This window comes from Canis aureus, chromosome 36 (genome assembly GCF_053574225.1).
Source record: "Canis aureus isolate CA01 chromosome 36, VMU_Caureus_v.1.0, whole genome shotgun sequence".
NCBI lineage: Eukaryota > Metazoa > Chordata > Mammalia > Carnivora > Canidae > Canis > Canis aureus.
The window spans coordinates 12214852-12233729 of NC_135646.1; the positions used below are offsets into that span (position 1 = coordinate 12214852).

Here is an 18878-nt window from a genome sequence, read left to right on the forward strand (position 1 = left end):
TTAATTGTTTTCAGTCCTTCATGTGAGAAAGACCTGAGGAATAGCACCCCTGGTAGATTAAACCATGGATACAAGGGATTGCATGCCTTGAGCTGGTGAAGGGAATGGGACATTTTAGGAACTGACCAAAGGCCATGAGACAGAAAGTAAAATACCATAAGGAGCAGAGAGGTATAAGATGAGAAGGGGAGCTGAAGCAGGGGACAGATCACACAGAGCCTTGGAGACCTTGGCAACAAATTATTCTAAGGGCAATGGGAAACCATTCAAGAATTTTAATCAGTACTGCAGCACAATCTCCTATGAACTAATTAATACATAGATATGGCTTGAACATGAAGAATAGACTGGAGGGGGGCAGGGGTAAAAGAGGAACACAAGTTTAGAAGGTATTCCTGTGACTCAAGCAATGGATGATGGATTACACTCAGGTGATAGTAGTAGAGACGTTCACAGATCAGACACATGTGCTTTGAAGGCACAACTGGTATAAATAGATTAAATGCGGAGGACCAGAAAAGGTAAAGGTCAAGAATCATTCCCGGTTTCTAACATAAGTAATGGTGGCAATAGTGCCATTTATTTGAAATATAGAAACAGTGGGAATTATTAGTTTGTGTGAATGGAATGGATGTGTCTTGTGTTCAGTGTACAAATTTGGAAGTTCCTCTGGTACATTCAAATAGGCAAGTTAGTTGTGTATATAAATTTAGAGCTCAGAAAAAAAGTCTGGGTAAGAAATATAAATCTGAGTCACTAGCATATAAATGATTCTGAAAGTCACAGAAATGAATGAGATCACCTAGCCAGAATATCATAAAAAAAGGAAAATGCAGCCCAGAACTGAGCTTAGAGTAATCTTAATGTGGTTAGTTAAGTAAGGAAGACAGCAAAGGAAACTTAGAAGGAGAAAGGTAATAGGAATAAAAAATAAGAAAGCATGCTATCTTTGAGAGAGGGAAATGAGAGAGGGAATGTTTCAAGGAGGAAATAGTGATTTGTGTGAATCATTGCTGAAAATCTAGCAGGTTGATGTCAGAAAGCATTCACTGAATTTGTAGGTCGTTAGTGATTTTAACAAGGGTGTTAGTTGAGATATGGGCATGGATACCAACAGAAAAGAAGATTAAGAGAAAATGAGAAAGAAAGAAATGGAAATTGTGTGTGTGTGTGTGTGTGTGTGTGTGTGTGTGTGTGTGTGTGGGTTTCTCATTTTAAGAAAGAGCCTAGAACTGCACCTGAAGGGGGAATTTTTTTTTAAGTTAGGAAATGTGCTAGAACACATGTTTATGATGATAGAAGTGTTATAGAGTGAGAAGGGGTAAGGATTGATGTTGGAAAGAGAGAAGATGTCTCAGGAAATAGTCTTTTGGTAAGTTAGAAGGAAAGGCATCAAAATAGGATGGCCATGCATTCTGGTTTCCCTGGAATTGTTCCAGCTTCTACTTGCTGAACTATTATTAATAACGTTCCCCACCCAACTCCCGCTATGCAATTGGAGAAATCAGTTTCCTCTGGTATGCAAGGAGAAAACGGGTAAAGGAGAAGATAAAAGCATAGATTTCATGGTGGGGAATCATGGTTTTTGATGTTGGGAAATGATGTCTCAATCATAAGACATATAACAAAAGCTGAACTTGAGGTCTGATGCCTAAGAATCTTTCCTTCATAACATCCTACCCTGTAGAAATCTGTGGACTTTATGGATTCTTAGTCTGAAAACCAGTGTAAGCATGCAAAACACAGCCACATAACCAATAGAGCCCCTGGTTATGGTGACCAGAGAAAAATGATCACTCTCTGTGTTCTGGCCCTGGTGAAGTTTCCAAACATTGTGGCAGGCAAAGACAAAAGATTCTAGAGAAATAGATACTCCAATGATTCTATTGTTTTGTAATCTCCCAGGAGTTCAATCCTCAGTGCTAGTCAAACCTATACCCTGAATCTTGAATATGTTTTTTCCAGAACACTTTTCATAGTGGTGCTTACTAATGAGACTTCACGTGACCCATGTGAGCTCTTATGAGTATATCTCCATTGATGCATAGACAGTGTAGAGGATACTTTTCCTACATTCAGCCTACCTTCTTGCAAGTCTATCTTATATATGATATAGGGATATAATTTTATTCATAGCTGCTACTTTAATTTTTGTAATATGTAGTAATATCAGTGCACTAAGTAGAGCCATTTCCAATCCACTATACATAATAAATGTGTGCTTTATCAGATATAGTTTTGGGCCACTCCATGAGGAGTCCACAATGCATTCCCTCAACGGCATCCAAAAGATCACCAACTACCATGCTGCTACGTATGGCTCAGCTCAATAGCATAAGCAGCATTATCTTTTTCAGGCTGTCGTTTCCATTCATGAACAGTCAATCTCTAAACCACAATTGAGGACTTGGGAAAAGTAGTTTTTCAAAATTGCCAAGTCTATGTGTTGCCTTAAGATAGAAAGGAGATGAAAGATAAAACAAGCTATTAGGATATCTTGCTGATACATGTTCCAGTTATCTGTCGCCGTGTAACAAAACCACCCCAGAATATAGTGGGTTGATAGAATAAAGTGACAATTTATAGTCTTGTAGTTCTGCGAGTTGAAACAAGTGGTTCTCATTTTTGGTTTTTGAAGCAAAAGCTTTCATACAGCAGCCAGATCTGGAACTAACTAAAGGCTTGACTGGGCGAGCATGACTGAGACTGCTTATTTGCATGGTGGACCAGTTCTAAATTTCTTGACTCGGTCCCAAATTCTCCCTTTTTGCCTGCTCTGAGAAATTGGATCTGAGTCTTATAAATATTTTTTGTTTGCCGGCTAGCATTGAAGCTTTGTCAGTGGAAGTCACTGGAGAGACATTGCAGGAGGAATGGGTTTTGCTTCCATTTTCTGTGTGCTTGCTCAATAGGCTTATGTAGTGTGTCCAGCTCCTCCAACATCTGGCTCCTGTAATACATGGTGGTCAGCAGCACCCAGCAAAAGCAGCTGTGTCCAGCACACCTCTTGAGTAGTTTTTTAGCAGAGCACTTCTGGCAAGACATTTCCTTGTGAAGTTTTCCCTGGCTCCCTAGAGGACAGATTTCTGGCAATTTACAGAAATTCTCTGCCATTCAGTAATTGCACATTCTCCAACAAAGTGTGGAGGTCTCAAACCAGGCCAGGGTTGGGGGGGGGCGGGGAGAGGAGAGCTGGCTCTACTTTGGGCACTTTTCCCAAACCCTAGTGGTAATTATTATTACATATATCACACTGAATAGTCAATCTGCTATTGTATTATATGTTGTCTCTGATATACTTTCTTTTTTCCTTGTTTCATACTAAATCAACCGCTCATATTGCCAATATTTTGTTATAATTTATAATTCTTTTAAAAATACTTTATTTATTTATTTGAGAGACTGAGAGAATGAGTAGGGGAGGGGCAGAAGGAGAGAGTATTCAAGCAGATTCCCACTGAATGGGGAGCCCGCCGCAGGGCTTGATCTCATGACCCATGGGCTGAAATGAGACTTGGCTGCTTAACTGACTGAGCCTCCCAGGTGCCTCATAATTCATAATTCATTATGTTAAACTTTCCCTTTTCAAATGCTTGTATGTGTGTGTGTTTCCTCTCCTGATTGGCCAGAAAGTGATGCTGCTTGTTTTTTTTTTTTTTTTTTTTTTTACTTGGGGGCTCAGTTGGGGTTACCAAAGACAGCCAGTACATGGTATCTTCATGTGTTTAGGTTTCTTGTGGCATGGTAACTGAGCTCTAGAAAAGAATATTCCAGGAAAACCAGGCAGGATATGCAATGCTTCTTATTAGCTAGCCGAGAAGTCCAAGAATATCACTTCAGCATTCTATTGATCAAGCAAATCACTAAGATGAGAGTTTCATCACATCGTGACAGAGTTTCAATGGTAAAGAAGTAGCAAAGAGTTGGTAGTCACCTCATTTGTATCTACTATTCCATCTGAGTTTACCTATGGTAGCTATTTGTTCAAGCATACATCAAGTTAATAAATTAGTTCATTCCCTTGTTGTTATTTGGTTCACGTTTCCTCTGATTCTTTAATGCATTCAATAATCTTCATCATGTGTCTTCTTCAGGCCCAGTTTTGGAGAGACTTTTCCCAAAGTAAGGATCCCCCGTCATCCCTGACCTACCCTGAGTGAGCTTTTAAAAGTGTCGGGCAGGTGAAATTCCTGCATAATTAGACCCCAAACAATAAAGTGTACCACAAAGTGTTAAATTGAATGCAATAAAGTGTCCAATGCATAAAATTGCAGTGAGACCAAGAACAGATCCCGGGAGTCCTGACTTGCAGCCCAGTGTTTGATTTACCAAAAACAAAACAAAACAAAAAACGGTACCTAATTGAAAATAAAAGGTCTGGTCGCTGAAATATTTCAGAATGGACATCCATCATTTTTGCATGTCAGAACCATGTCAAGAAGTCCCAGGAGAAATTTTTTTCTGTGGAAACATTGATTTTCTTGCCTTTGCTAAAAATTGTGTCACCATCTCAATCAACAAATACAAGAACTGTTGTGATTAGAAGCTTCTCTTGTAATCAACTGGCATCCAAGTCATGTCCATTTTTGGCAGACCATATTTTATTGACTTTATCATTTTTAGCTCAAAGGCCTGAAGGGACTAAGAACCACTATACTAGTTACAGCAATTTTAGAGATGCAGGAAAAGCAAACTGCAATGTACACCCAAACTGCAATGTATACCCAAAGACAAAATTCCAAGCATCAATAGGCACTTTTTTCACTAACAAAACTAGAATTAAAATGGGGGAGAAAGCTATTTAGTTTTGCTAAGGCCATTATTTTCTTTACATATATTTTAGAGAGTAATGAAATTCTAAGCAGCATTAGAGCTCTTTTCTCATATCAGTGATAAAAAGACTGGAAAAAATCCTATCATATGATCTGCGTCTAAGTGAGGAGATAAAAGTAAATTGTAAAATGAAAGCCTCACCTGAGACTCCTGCTAGAAATAAGGCTTCTCTGAGTGAAGAGCAGGAAATCATCTTCTACTAAGGAAGCTACCTGAATTCCACTCAGGGAATTTGTTCTAGGAAACAGTTGTAAGAAAGACACATTAGCATTTAAAGAAGGCCTTTTGAGTCGGAGTGCACAATGCTACCAAAGAATGATTAAATTTCTCTGCTATACATTTTTGTGAGTGTGGGTGATGAAGAAAAGAATTTCCCAATATACTAGAGTAGCACTGAACTCCCCAAATGTATCCTGAAACCTTGGCCAACTTCAGATTGCTACAAAAGCTCTTTCTATCTCACTTCCTTCATCTCTCCCCACTCCCTACCTTCTGAGTATCTTAAAATACCAAATGCATTTAGAAACACTACAGCAGTCATTTATTATGTATTTCCCCCTCCATCATTAAGGGTGGCACAATTCTCAGAAATAAGCCTGAATTTTGGCTTCAAATAAGCATTCATTCAAATTCTAATTGAATTACTTCACTGAAACCAATTTGAAACAATTAGTTGCCGGAGCCAGTCGTAATCAGAGTTACATACACTGAATTTTCATGCAGGTCAGGATTTTGAATAGGTTGTACAATATAATAAAGAGGACTACATAAGAGGCATTACAAAAAATCAAATGTTTCCCCTTCTAAACTGGTATTTATAGTGAATATGATTTCAAATATGATCAGATCTCGTGTGTGTGTGTGTGTGTGTGTGTGTGTGTGTGTTGGGAGCTGGAGTGTACAGCTGAAAGACGTTTGGATGGGCAGGAAGAAAAAGAATGGAATGAAAAAAAAAGTCTGTGCGCTGTGCTTAAGGGAGAATGGAAGTGGTATGGTCAACTGAAAGCAAGAATGTGCCTGTGACAAAATGACATTTGTCAAGAGGCAATAAAACCTGGAGCAGGGAAGTGTTTCCATGATCCCACTGGAGTTTAACCATGGCTCGCTGAGAATATTGGAGTCATCCATGTTCTCAATCAGAATGGCTGCAGAACTAACCTGATGGTCTATTTTTACTTTGATAATGATAATAAAGAATGTCATCAACTCTTCCCTTCCTTCATTCTTTGGGCTCTCCAGTACTTGTTTGAGTAAGTTTTCTTAGCCGTATCAGTTCTTATAGGCCAAATTGACTCTGAGTATTGAGAGAATGAGAAGCCATTCTTTTTGTAAGAATTCAAATACGCAACTCTTCCTGACAAGAATAAGCTCTGAACTAGATATTGAAGAGTTGAGAAGATGAAATATAAGAGGGCATTTTTAGAAAGGACGTTAAAAATGAGTGAAGATAGAAAACACAGGTCTTTTGTCAAACTATTAAGATAAACTAGCTCCTTTATTAAAGATTTTATTATTTTATTTTCAAATATCCCCTCATTTCCCAAACTTACCCTCTTCATTAGTAGAGCTACCTACATGGAATCAGTTTGCCTCTCGAATGGCTAGGATACTTAATGACCACATTTGAAAATAGTCTCCCTTCTTGCTCTTGCTTGTAGCCTCTGCATTCATCTTCACTGGGCCTGTCTGTCCGATAGCTCTAGATGTCTCTGAATTTATCCAGAAAGATGTAAATCTGATTGAGATAAAATCAGAGTTACTTATTATGGGTCAATGATATCCCACAATGATGAGGTGTCATAAGACGAAATTTTGTTATCATAGAATTTTTCACCACTGTTACAGTCACATTTTTATAAAAATCCTATATTTTAGCTAGCTAATCCCATATGTAAGTGGAGAGAGAGATTGAGGGAGGGAGGGAAAGAAACACTCTCTTTAACATAGTGATTCCTTGAGACACTTTCTGTGAAATACATCTCTATGCATCTTCCATCATGTTTGCTGTTACCTGTGTAATATTCTTTTTCTTTTAACAAGTGGTCAAGTACTTCTTTGCTCTAGTAAGTTCCTTCCTTTAAATAAGCTTTGCTTTTTTTTAATAAAAATATGGTCATGTGTAATGCGTTTTGAGATTTTGCTGCATCATTTCTCTGATGTATTCTTTGGTTAAGACACTCCTGGACTTTCTGAGAATTGCACTTTTGAAAGAAACAACTGTCAACTAAAGGCTCCAACTGAAACTTTTCTGCCAGCAATGGGAATCGAATACAATCTAAGAAACATGATAAAGTCAAAAATAGTGGGAAATTACTGCTACAAACGTCACAGAGATTGCACAATCAGAGTGCTTTCTGTGAAACCCTCACATATAAAGATGTTTGCTAAAAGTCCAGAAAATGATGAGACAATGATTTGTGGGACACCCTCAGTACAGCTATTTTCAAGAATAACCTTATCGGCGAGCTTCACCCCTATGTCTCCTCATTCACTGGTTGTGGCTTTTCCTTCCTTCAGACTCAAAAGTGAAAAGAGAAAGCCAACTCAAAATTCCAACTGTTCAAGGCTCAAGATCATGAAAATGCACTGAGTCAGCAATTAGTAAACAGATTATGTAAATACAACTCCTGAACCAAGTGCTGACATTCAGGTACCGAAGCTTACCTAGCCTTGGGCTCTTCAATTAATTGCAGCAAACTGAAAGGTAGCCTGCTAAAACTTCTCATTTCAGAGTGCCTCATTGGTTTATCCAGAGACGATATTAACTTGTCCATGAAATTATTTATGTCTCTCCATTGAAAATGTTTGTGTCACTCCGTATGGCCTGGCCAAAAAAAAAAAAAAAAAAAAGAGAGAGAGAGAGAGAGAGAAAGGAAAGGAAAAAAAGTGGAAAAAAGAATAGCCTTTCATTGAAACATTAATATCAGAGGCTCCCTACAGACAGCATAAAAGCAGTCGGCTTTTTAAAGGCAATTTAAAGGTGACCTGTTCTTAAAACACTTTCTTTGCACATTTCATACAGATTTCTGCCATTTCAGGAGTTACTTTTTCTGGGGTTATAGTATTCAGCTGTGACTCTTTGTCATCTGGAGCATGCAAATCTCTTCCCTTAACACTATTTTCGGTCCATGAATAATTATAAATCATCCACCAGGAACCTGCACCATGCCTGCATCATAGGAAAGAAAGACATTGTTTTACACCATTAAGAGCCCTCACTTTTTCTCTTTGAAATCCTAGAAGATTCTATATTAAGGATGGAAAACATATTCCTTAGCTACAGAAGAAAGCCCTATTTCTTAACAAATGATGATTTATCATTTTTGAACAGAAAGCTGCATTAGCAAACCAATGAAAATGGCTAAGAGTGTAACCACTTTGCCTGGCAATTATATATGTGACAGATTCATTTATCTACCTGTATAGAGCCTTAATTTACGCCGGCACTTAACAGCTAATTGTTGAAGTGCACTTTTCTGCAATAATAATGGAATTTTTAGAGTATCCCAAAACAGAAAACACTTTTAAATAAACACCTATGCTATTAATTATCCGATCAAAACAGCACTGAAAACTGCCAGAGAAAAGAGATAACAGAAATAAAAGAGGTAAAATACCATTTGTGTAAGGAAATTAAAACGTCAATTATTGAATGAGTAAATGATATCATCATGTTATTTCTGGACCAATGGATAATGAAGTTTACCAACAAACACCCTTGCAAGAAACTTCTTAAAAAGTCTTTATAACAATGGTATTATTTTTCTTGCTCATATTAATTCAGGATTAAAACATTACTAAAATCTTTAAATACAAACCAAACCTTATCAGCATTTTCAATATTCTATATTCTTCTTTAGATTTCTATGTACATTTTTTATATATACTTTTTCCATATATTTTATGTTTTTTTTTTGCTGTTACTCAATGAAACTCCCTTACATAAATAGATGAATGATAAGAAAGGTATTCCATCAATATTAGCAGCTTTTATGCTGCTTGCCTGGTGAACATAAAATATGGGGCAAGAATTTTATAAATTCTAAAATTGTTTATGTATCAAGTCAGTAAAAATTATAATCAGAAGAATTTGAATAAGATAAATATTTAGAAGTTTTTCATCATATTCAGAAGCTTCATTATGAATTTTAAATAACACATTCCCTGGGTATTTAACGAATACCTTGGAAGAAGAAGAGGGATTCCCAAGGTGATAAAGGATGGTCATGGGGTGCCTGGGTGGCTTAGTTGGTTAAGTGTCTGTTGTGGCCTCAGGTCATGATCTCGGGGTCCTCAGATCAAACCCCAGCTGAGCAGGGAGCCTGCTTCTCCCTACCCCCCCACCCCTGGTCTTGCTTTTTCTCACTCTTTCTCTCACTCTCTCTTTCTTGAATAAATAAATAAAATCTTAAAAAAAGGAAAAGGGAAAGAGTGGCCTGAAAAACCTGCGGCCAGACAACGTTGAACATAAATGCTGACTTCAACTTACTTTCTGAGTAGCCATAGGCAAATAACTTAAACTCCACAAGCTTCAATTTCCTCAACTCTAAAAAGAAGTTAATAATGCTTTCCTCAAAAGTTATGTGAATGTGTGTGTATGTGTGTGTCTGTGTGTCTGTGTGAGAGAGAGAGAGAGAGATAGAGGGATGAGCTCTAATACTGCAAACCTCCCATTACAGTCTCAGCTGCTGCTCAATACAGACAATAACCATGGCCTCCCCCTACCACGTCCCTCAGATTTCCTTCCTTTAAGATTATCAAGAATTCAAGCAACAGATAGAAAATGACACCTATGAGCCAGGAGTCTATTAAGTGTTACAAAGATTAATAAACCATTAAAAACACCATCATTTCTGTACACAAAAGACCCTCAAATTTTGTCCCCTGCTCGTTTACCTTTTTCCCTCCTTCTTTGCTACCACTTCTGAATGTACTTTCCCCACATCTTTCCAAACTGTCAATTACTCCTACTGTTTTGACTGTCAGTGAGGAAGAAGTGGCCTCACTGCTTCTTCAAATACTTGAGGTCCTCTTCTCTTGATCTAGTGCTTTACAAGCACAGTCTCCACACTACCATTCAGTTGTTGCCTTTGTGAGTCATGCTTCACTCTGATCCCTCCTCCTCTAGGGGCATATGGATGTACCAAGTGCCCCAAGGATCAGAGATGCATTTTTCTTGCCCAGAGCCATTATATCAAAAGCAGAATCCAAAGCCCTATCTAAGGAAGACAGATGGAAACTGTGAATGGCCCACTTGGGGATTTAAAAGAGCACTAAATTTTCCTGCTCTTGAATATACCTCTTTCCCTAAAGCAAGCTTTTAATATGGGTCCCAAGAACGCAATAGATTTGTATATCCATAGAGACTGAGCTCTCTTATTGATTTTTTCTACCATCTTTTGATCTACATATTTACTAAATTGTTCTTGGGTTTTAAATCAGGATATTCAAACTAGATAGAACTTTATATGTCATCTGAAATACATGCTCATTGTACAGTTTTAATTTTACTGTGAGGAGACTGAGCTCAAAGAGATAAGAGAGAAAGAAGCTAATATTTTTTAAATACCTAATTTGTATAAAGCATTAGAAGTCTGACTTATAGAAACCTTCATTTTACAGATAAGAAAACTGAGGTTAGGGCACCTGGGTGGCTCAGTCAGTTAAGAATCTGCCTTCAGCACAGGTCATGATCTCAGTGTCCTGGAATGGAGCCCATGTTGGGTGCCCTGCTCAGTGGGGAGTCTGCTTCTCCCTCTCCCTTTGCCTGTCCCCCTGCTCGTGCACAAGCTCTCTCTTTCTTTCTCAAATAAATAAAATCTTAAAAAGAAAAGAAAAGAAAAGAAAACCAAAGTTCATAGATTGAGCTTCTGGGACATCTCTAAAGTCATACAACTTAAACCAATAAATACAAGAATTGGAATTGCACAGAGTGATATTCAAGTATTTTTGAGATTGCCTTTTGACATAGGAGAAATTTGCTAACTAGACAAGTAAACATGACTTGTCCTCATACTCTAACTAGTTATGTTAAGAGATAAAATCCATAAATTCAATCTGCTCTTCTCCATTGCAGAACATGCCAAAGTGCCTGAAACTTTTTTTTTTTTTTTCTGAAACTTTTAATCCGGAAATAATTCAAAAGCCACAATCACCATACTATAAACTCTAATAAATCTCTTTATTTTTTTTCTTTTCGGGATTTTCTTTACTTGATTTATTTTATACAAGTTTTAGAGCATAATTTTTCAATGTTAATTTGTTTTTAGGTTTTGTAAAAAGGATTACTTAAAAATTCAATTACGACTAACTTTTATTAGACCTTGAGTTTTCGACATGAAGAAAGCTACAAAATATGCTAATTTTGGGGATCTATGGTCCTTATATATCTTTTGTTGAGGCTAGAAACATATTACAATTGTCTAGACAAAAATGACTATTAATGAGGTATTTACATACATTCCACTAACTTATTTTTTTTTTAATTTAAATAGCTCTAAGTAACAAAAGTCTTTTTAAAATGAATTCTATTGCAATGGAGAATTTTGAGGATTTTTATTTCTGATTTTCTGTTTATCCAATGTCTTATAGATTTATTTGAGGAATAAATGAGAATATGTAAAGCTTTTAACACATTGGCATGTCTATGGTGCTCAGGAAAGTTTGGTTTCATTCATTTATTGGCTTACAAAATATCCAGGATACCAAATTATGATAACACAATTTATTAAAAGTGAAATAAATGTAAAAATCAAGCCATACAAAAGAACAAAGCTGTCTGCATCATTATCTCACTTCATATGCAACAATTAAGTCAAGGGGCACCTGGATGGCTCAGTGGTTAAGCATCTGCCTTTGGCTCAGGTCATCATCCCAGGGTCCTGGGATTGAGTCCTGCATTAGGTTCCCCACAGGGAGCCTGCTTCTCCCTCTGCCTGTGTCTCTGCCCCTCTCTCTGTGTCTCTTGTGAATAAATAAATATTTTTAAAAATTAAGTCAAAATGGATCAAATACCAAACTGTAAGAGCTAAAACGATAAAGAAGTTATGGGAAGAAGCAAACAAAAACAAATCTCCATGATCTTGAATTTGGCAATGTCACTGTTAAGTACAAACAGCAAAAACCCAAATAGATAAATTGGATCAAAATTTAAAACTGTGTATATTAAAAGGCACTATCATAAGAGAAAAAGGATAACTCACAGAAAGAAAATCGTTTACAAATCATATATCTGAGAACATGATTTACAAATAATATACCTAATAAGACTGTAGTATCCAGAATATATAAAAACTCTTATAATTCATCAACAAAAATATAAGCAATCCTATTTTAAAATGGGCATAGGATTTGAATATATATTTCCCCCAAAAAAATGATATACAAATTGCCAAGCATGTGTCAAAATGCTCAATGTCACTAGTCATTAAGGAAGTGCAAATCAAAATCACAATGAGATGGATGCTACATCCACTAGGATGACTATAAACAAACAAAACAAAAGCAGGAAAAAATAAATATTGACAAAGTTTTGGAGAAACTGAAACCTACCTAACATTGTTGGTGGGAATGTGAAATGGTGTAGCCACCGTAGAAAAACAATTTGACAGTCCCTCAATAAGTTAAGCATGGAATTACCATATGACCCAACAATTCTACTTCTAGGTATATACCTCTAAGAATAAAAAATTTTAAAAAAAAAAGGAAAAGAAAAGAAGAGAAAAACAATCGTAAAGAAAAGATTTGTATACATACATTGAGAGCGCAATATTCAGGATAGCCAAAAGGTAGAAATAACTCCTATGTCCCTCAACTGACAAATGGATGAACAAAATCTGGCATCTATGTACAATGGAACATTATACAGGCTCCAACAAACTATAGCATCAACACATGCTACAACGTGGATAAACTTTGGAAAGATTGTGCTAAGTAAGAGAAGGGATCAAACGCCACATATTGTATGATTCCATTTACTTGAAATCTCCAGAATAAATAAATGCATGGGAACGGAACACAAATCAGTGGTTGCCCGAGGCTGGGGGAGAGGGAATGAGGATCACTGTTTAATGGGTACAAGTTCTTCCTTTGAGCTGATGAATATGTTCTGGAAATAAATCGTGGTGATGGTTGCATGACATTGTGAATGTATTAACCACCATCGAATTCTACACTTTAGAATAGTTAAAATTATATATTTTATGTTTTGTATTTTACCGCAATTTTAAAGCACACACACATGCACCTCTTTATGTATGTAATATACATAATATAAATTATATATACTTTCTGTGTGCATATGTGTGTGAATGCAATCCCCTATGATAGTTACTGATAATTTGATAAGGCTATTTTATCATAACAGTTCATTATTTCTCCATTTAATTGATGACATGCTGTGATTACTGACCTTTCCAGTATAGCTAATCTAAGGATTCAGTTATGAGTTATAACGTCCTGTTAATACACTTATTTACATTTAAATACATGTCTCAGCTAAGTACCAAAGGCAACAGCAGAGTTTTGAGAATTTTTTTTAATTTTTAAATAAATACTTATTCCTGCCATTTTATTAATAGAGACATACAAAAAGGAATATTGATAAATTGAATATCCACAAATAAAACTTTGTTTTCATCTATTCCTCACCTGATATTTTTCCTCAGGTAGTTTTACCAAATATTATCTGCTAATATTCTGTTAGGAGTCAAACACATGCAACATAGTACCCTATTTTAAAATATGTGAGTATATTTTATACCATAAAAGCACAGCTCATGACTGTAGTTTTATTAACTTAATCTTAAACAGGTATATAGGGAAAATCTGTAAATGCATTGCTTTTGACACTCATCCAGCTAGATATTTTTATTATTAGATTAAGAAAAAATAAAAGCAGTGCATGCTTAAAAATATCTTAAATACAGAAGTGTTTGTAGTAAAAAAATAAAATAAAATGATGTAATGAGCACTGAGTATTATATAAGCCTGATGAATCACTGACCTCTACTTCTGAAACTAATAATACATTATATGTTAATTAATTTAATGTAAATAAAAATAAATTAAAAATTTAATAATTTAAAATAAAACATTTTTAAAATAAAATGTACTTCCATAAATATACACCCATCCACATGTAATATTTTTAAGCAATCATTGTAATAATGATGAATATCTATCATTTATTACGAACCAAGCACTGTTCTAAGAACTTAATATAACTATCTGACTTAATCTTTATAACAATTCTATGAAGTACTTAGCATTATTTTCACTTAATTTACAGGCAAATAGAGTCAAAAGAAAGTCATGATACAAACAAATTTCTGAAAACTGCTGTTTTTTTGGACTCAATTATATTTCAATATTATTATTCCAAGTAGTATACCAATAGCTATTTTCACTATGTTTGGCAAAGGTTGTTAGACATTCACCAGTATCAAAAATCCCTTTGTTTAAAGTAATACAAATTTTAATTGGTCAACTGACCATCAAGAATATTGACTACACTCTTGGCCATGTGACTAACTTCTGACCAGGAAGATGTGAACAGACATATTTTCCTGTAGCTTCTAGATCATTCCTAAGACAAGCCTTGATCCCTTACCCTTTTTCCTCTTCACACATTACTCCAGTCTACGTATGGAATGTAGTTATTTCCAAGCCAAACCATGAGGGTGAGAGGCAACACCATGTGGATAATGGCAGTGAAATAGATAGAGTTTGTCACACTGGGCAATTAATAATTGATATATAGATATATATGTAGCAAATATGACACATATATATACACACACACATATACATACACACATATATGACAGAGGAATCCATTTCTAACTTGTCCATCCATTCTAATTTTATTTTTGTTTCGTGTTCTTGCTTTTTTGTTTCCTTCTACTTGCAGTGGAATTCAATTTTAAACAATATGAAGGTATCAAACTTTTATTCAAGGGACATCTTGGTGGCTTAATTGGTTAAGCAGCTGACTTTGGATTTCAGGTCAGGTCATGATCTCAGGGTTCTGGGATTGAGCCCCACGTCAGGCTCTGCCCTCAGCAGGGAGTCTACTTTAGGTTTGCTCTCTCTCCCTCTGCCCCTTCACTCTCTCTCTAAAATAAATGAATAAATCCTTTTTAGGATTTATTCCTAAAGGCTCCTCATTAAAAAAACAAAAAACAAAAAACAAAAAACTTTATTCAACATTCCTCTGCTCCTGAATATGTTACCTTAAGTCTTCTTTTTTTCTGCTAGAACATACTTGGAGTGAATTTTTTTCACTTACATACTAATACAATAGAATTCTAGTAGTCTACTATTGCCATTATCTAGTGTTCCAGAATGGATTCTCAGAAGCAGAACTACTAGGGTAAACAGAGGGCAATTTTTAACAATGTAATAGGTCTGTTCTTTGAAAGGCAGTACCAGTTCCAACAGTATATGAGATAAATCCACTTCCCAGGCTTTATATATTTTTAAATTTTGTTTTCATTTCTGTGACTGACAGATAAAAATCTATTTTGTTTGTTATTTTAAAATACTAAATACTAAATTAGAAACACTCAAATTACTTGTAAAAATTAAGATTTCCTATATTGATACACATTTTTATTTCTTACTCTATTTGCCTATTCACCTCTATGACTATTTTTATATGGAATTGCATTTTTTGAGATAAAGTTATTAAAGTTTATTTTTTTACTTATGTGTGAAATTTTTATATTTTTAAGCTTTCTTTATATATCTCTTACCATGTTAATGTCTTGGATTTGTATTTGTATTTTTTTCCTTTATAGCTTTCTGTCAGGCTTAGTAGAAAGAGAATTATAATGTTCTCCTACATATCTCTCAGTACATTAAATTTATTTTTAAATGTAGACTTTATTGAATGGGGGGGGGGGGTAAAAGAGCAAGACTATGATCTATTTTTTCCCTTCATTAGGTAGACACTTACTCCAGCACAATTTAGTGACCAGTACCTTTGTCCCTACAGATTTAAAGACCTCACATATATCATTGTACAATGATTTATTACTCTGAACAACGCCATGTTTATGGATCCTTATAATATGTTTTGAAATCTAGTGAAAGAAAAAAAGCTTCTTCCTTGTGAATCTTCTCATTCCATTCTTTCTTGGTAATTCTTGAATAATAATAAAATGTAAATATATTAATTATTCTCCATGATCATCTACATTTTGTACTTTTCTTTATTTTAAAAAAAAAGTACATTAAAAATATCTCATTACAATCTATTAACTTCCAGAGTCCAGAACTTACTCCTCAGTCTTGGCTTATTGATCTTGTAGTTCTTACCATATGTAATTATTTTCCATAGATATGCCAAAATATATGTAAGAGAAGCCTCTCAATTTACTCCTTCATCTGGCCATGGTGGTTCTTACAAGAAGGGCCACAGTTTAAATAGAAAAGCATTTGATCCAAGGTTCTCCTCTTCTTTGACCTCTTCTCAATTTCCAGATCCACATCCTTCTAGAGAGACTATAGCAGGAACGAGGATCCTGGCCAACATCTCTGAAAAAAACTTTGGCTTTACATGGACACTCAATATCAGCACAATACTAATACTCAATACTAATACTAATATTAATACTAATACTTCATAATACTCAATAATAGAACAGTTTTTTCATATTATAATGAAAAAATAGCCCTCAGTTTCCTCCAACGGCCTGCCTTGCCACCCGCACGCTCTGCCACTGTCCCACAGAAATGCTTCAATTACCCGCAGTCCTCCACCAAATTAGGCCAGTGTCCAGAGCACTGGCTCTTCATCTCACTCGGGCCTATGCCAAGGATATAAAATTTGGTGCCGATGCCCAAGCCTTAATGCTTCAAGGTGTAGATCTTTTAGCCGATGCCATGGCCGTTACTATGGGGCCAAAGGGAAGAACAGTGATTATTGAACAGAGTTGGGGAAGTCCCAAAAGTAACAAAGGATGGTGTGACCGTAGCAAAGTCAATTGACTTAAAAGACAATACAAACTTGTTCAAGATGTTGCCAATAACACTAACGAAGAGGCTGGGGATGGTACCACTACTGCTACTGTCTTGGCACACTCTATTGCCAAGAAAGGCTTTGAGAAGATTAGCAACGGTGCTAATCCTGTGGAAATCAGGAGAGGTGTGAGGTTAGCTGTTGATTGTGTAATTGGTGAACTTAAGAAGCAGTCTAAACCTGTGACAACCCATGAAGAAATTTCTCAGGTTGCTACGATTTCTGCAAATGGAGACAAAGAAATTGGCAACATCATTTCTGATGCAATGAAAGGGTTGGAAGAAAGGGTGTCATCACAGTAAAGGATGGGAAAACACTGAATGATGAATTAGAAATTATTGAGGGCATGAAGTTTGAAGTTCGAGGTTATAATTCTCCATACTTTATTAATACATCGAAAGGTCAGAAATGTGAATTCCAAGATGCCTATGTTCTATAGAGTGAAAGGAAAATTTCTAGGATCCAGTCCATTTGTACCTGCTCTTGAAATTGCCAATGCTCACCATAAGCCCTCCGTCATAATTGCTGAAGATGTTGATAGAGAAGCTCTGAGTACACTTGTTTTAAATAGGCTAAAAGTTGGTCTTCAGGTTATGGCAGTCAAAGCTCCAGGTTTTGGTGACAATAGAAAGAACCAGCTTAAAGATTGGGCTATTGCTACTGGTGGTGCATTTAGGGAAGGATTGACTCTAAATCTCAAAGATGTTCAGCCTCACGACTTAGGAAAAGTTGGAGAGGTCATTGTGACCAAAGATGATGCTATGCTTTTAAAAGGAAAAGGTGACAAGGCTCAAATTGAAAAACATATTCAAGAAATCATTGAGCAGTTAGATATCACAACTAGTGAATATGAAAAGGAAAAGCTGAATGAACGTCTGGCAAAACTCTCAGATGGAGTAGCTTCGTTGAAGGTTGGTGGGACAAGTGATGTTGAAGTGAATGGAAAGACAGTTACAGATGCCCTCAATGCCACAAGAGCTGCTGTTGTTCTGGGAGGGGGTTGTGCCCTGCTTCGGTGCATTCCAGCCTTGGATTCAATAACTCCAGCTAATGAAGATCAAAGAATCGGTATCGAAATTATTAAGAGAACACTCAAAATTCCTGCAATGACCATTGCTAAGAATGCAGGTGTTGAAAGATCATTAATAGTTGAGAAAATTATGCAGAGTTCCTCAGAAGTTGGTTATGATGCTATGCTTGGAGATTTTGTGAATATGGTGGAAAAAGGAATCATTGATCCAACTAAGGTGGTAAGAACTACTTTATTGGATGCTGCTGGAGTGGCCTCTCTGTTAAGTACAGCAGAAGTAGTCACCGAAATTCCTAAAGAAGAGAAGGACCCAGGAATGGGTGGAATGGGTGGAATGGGAGGTGGTATGGGAGGCGGCATGTTCTGATTCCTAGAATAGTGCTTTACCATTCTTAATGAACTGTGAGAGGAAGCTCAGGCTGTGTTCCTCAACCAAAACTTCAGAGAAGTCAGTTGAAGGAAATGACTGAAGAAAAGGCTGGCTGATGTTTAAGAAAATCACTATAACCATCAGTTACTGGTTTCAGTTGACAACATATAATGGTTTACTTCTGCCATTGTCCATGCCTACAGATAATTTATTTTGCGTTTCTGAATAAAAAGACATTTGTACATTCCTGATAACTGAGTGCAAGAGCCATGTACCAATGTACTACTTTCAACTTAAATCACTGAGGCATTTTTACTACTATTCTGTTAAAATCAGGATTTTAGTGTTTGCCATCACCAGATGAAAAGTCAAGAAGCCTTCCTGTGGAGAGTAAGAAAAATCGTTACAAAGTAGAAAAATATCCAATTATGTGACAACCTTTGTGTAATAAAAATTTGTTTAAAGTTAAAAAAAAAGAAAAAAGAATATCTGGGTTTCATTCCTGGTTCTGTCACTTGCTAGTTAAGTGAACTTGTAAATACTCAAGACTCCTTAGAGCTTCAGTTTACTTATCTATAAAATGAGAATGATAATGCCACTTTGTCAGGCTGAAAGTGTGCTAG

At 36.0% G+C, this 18878-nt stretch overlaps 1 long non-coding RNA gene and 1 pseudogene across 3 annotated transcripts in view; one reads left to right on the forward strand and one right to left on the reverse strand.

The window, feature by feature from the left end:
* The window catches only part of LOC144305906 (uncharacterized), a 40310-nt gene extending 25166 nt beyond the window's left edge, over positions 1–15144 (reverse strand). For 2 of the 3 annotated variants that reach the window (XR_013372930.1, XR_013372928.1), the window contains exons 1-3: positions 15066–15144; positions 6384–6568; positions 4975–5070 (exon numbers count right to left, since the gene is read on the reverse strand). This is a non-coding gene — a long non-coding RNA (uncharacterized LOC144305906). Of the gene's footprint in view, positions 1–4974; positions 5071–6383; positions 6569–7497; positions 7654–15065 lie in introns of those variants that run through there. The other variant, XR_013372929.1, reaches the window with a different exon arrangement.
* A 1425-nt stretch (positions 15145–16569) lies between these two features.
* On the forward strand, positions 16570–18653 carry LOC144306257 (60 kDa heat shock protein, mitochondrial pseudogene; annotated as a pseudogene).
* The last annotated feature ends 225 nt before the right edge of the window (positions 18654–18878 follow it).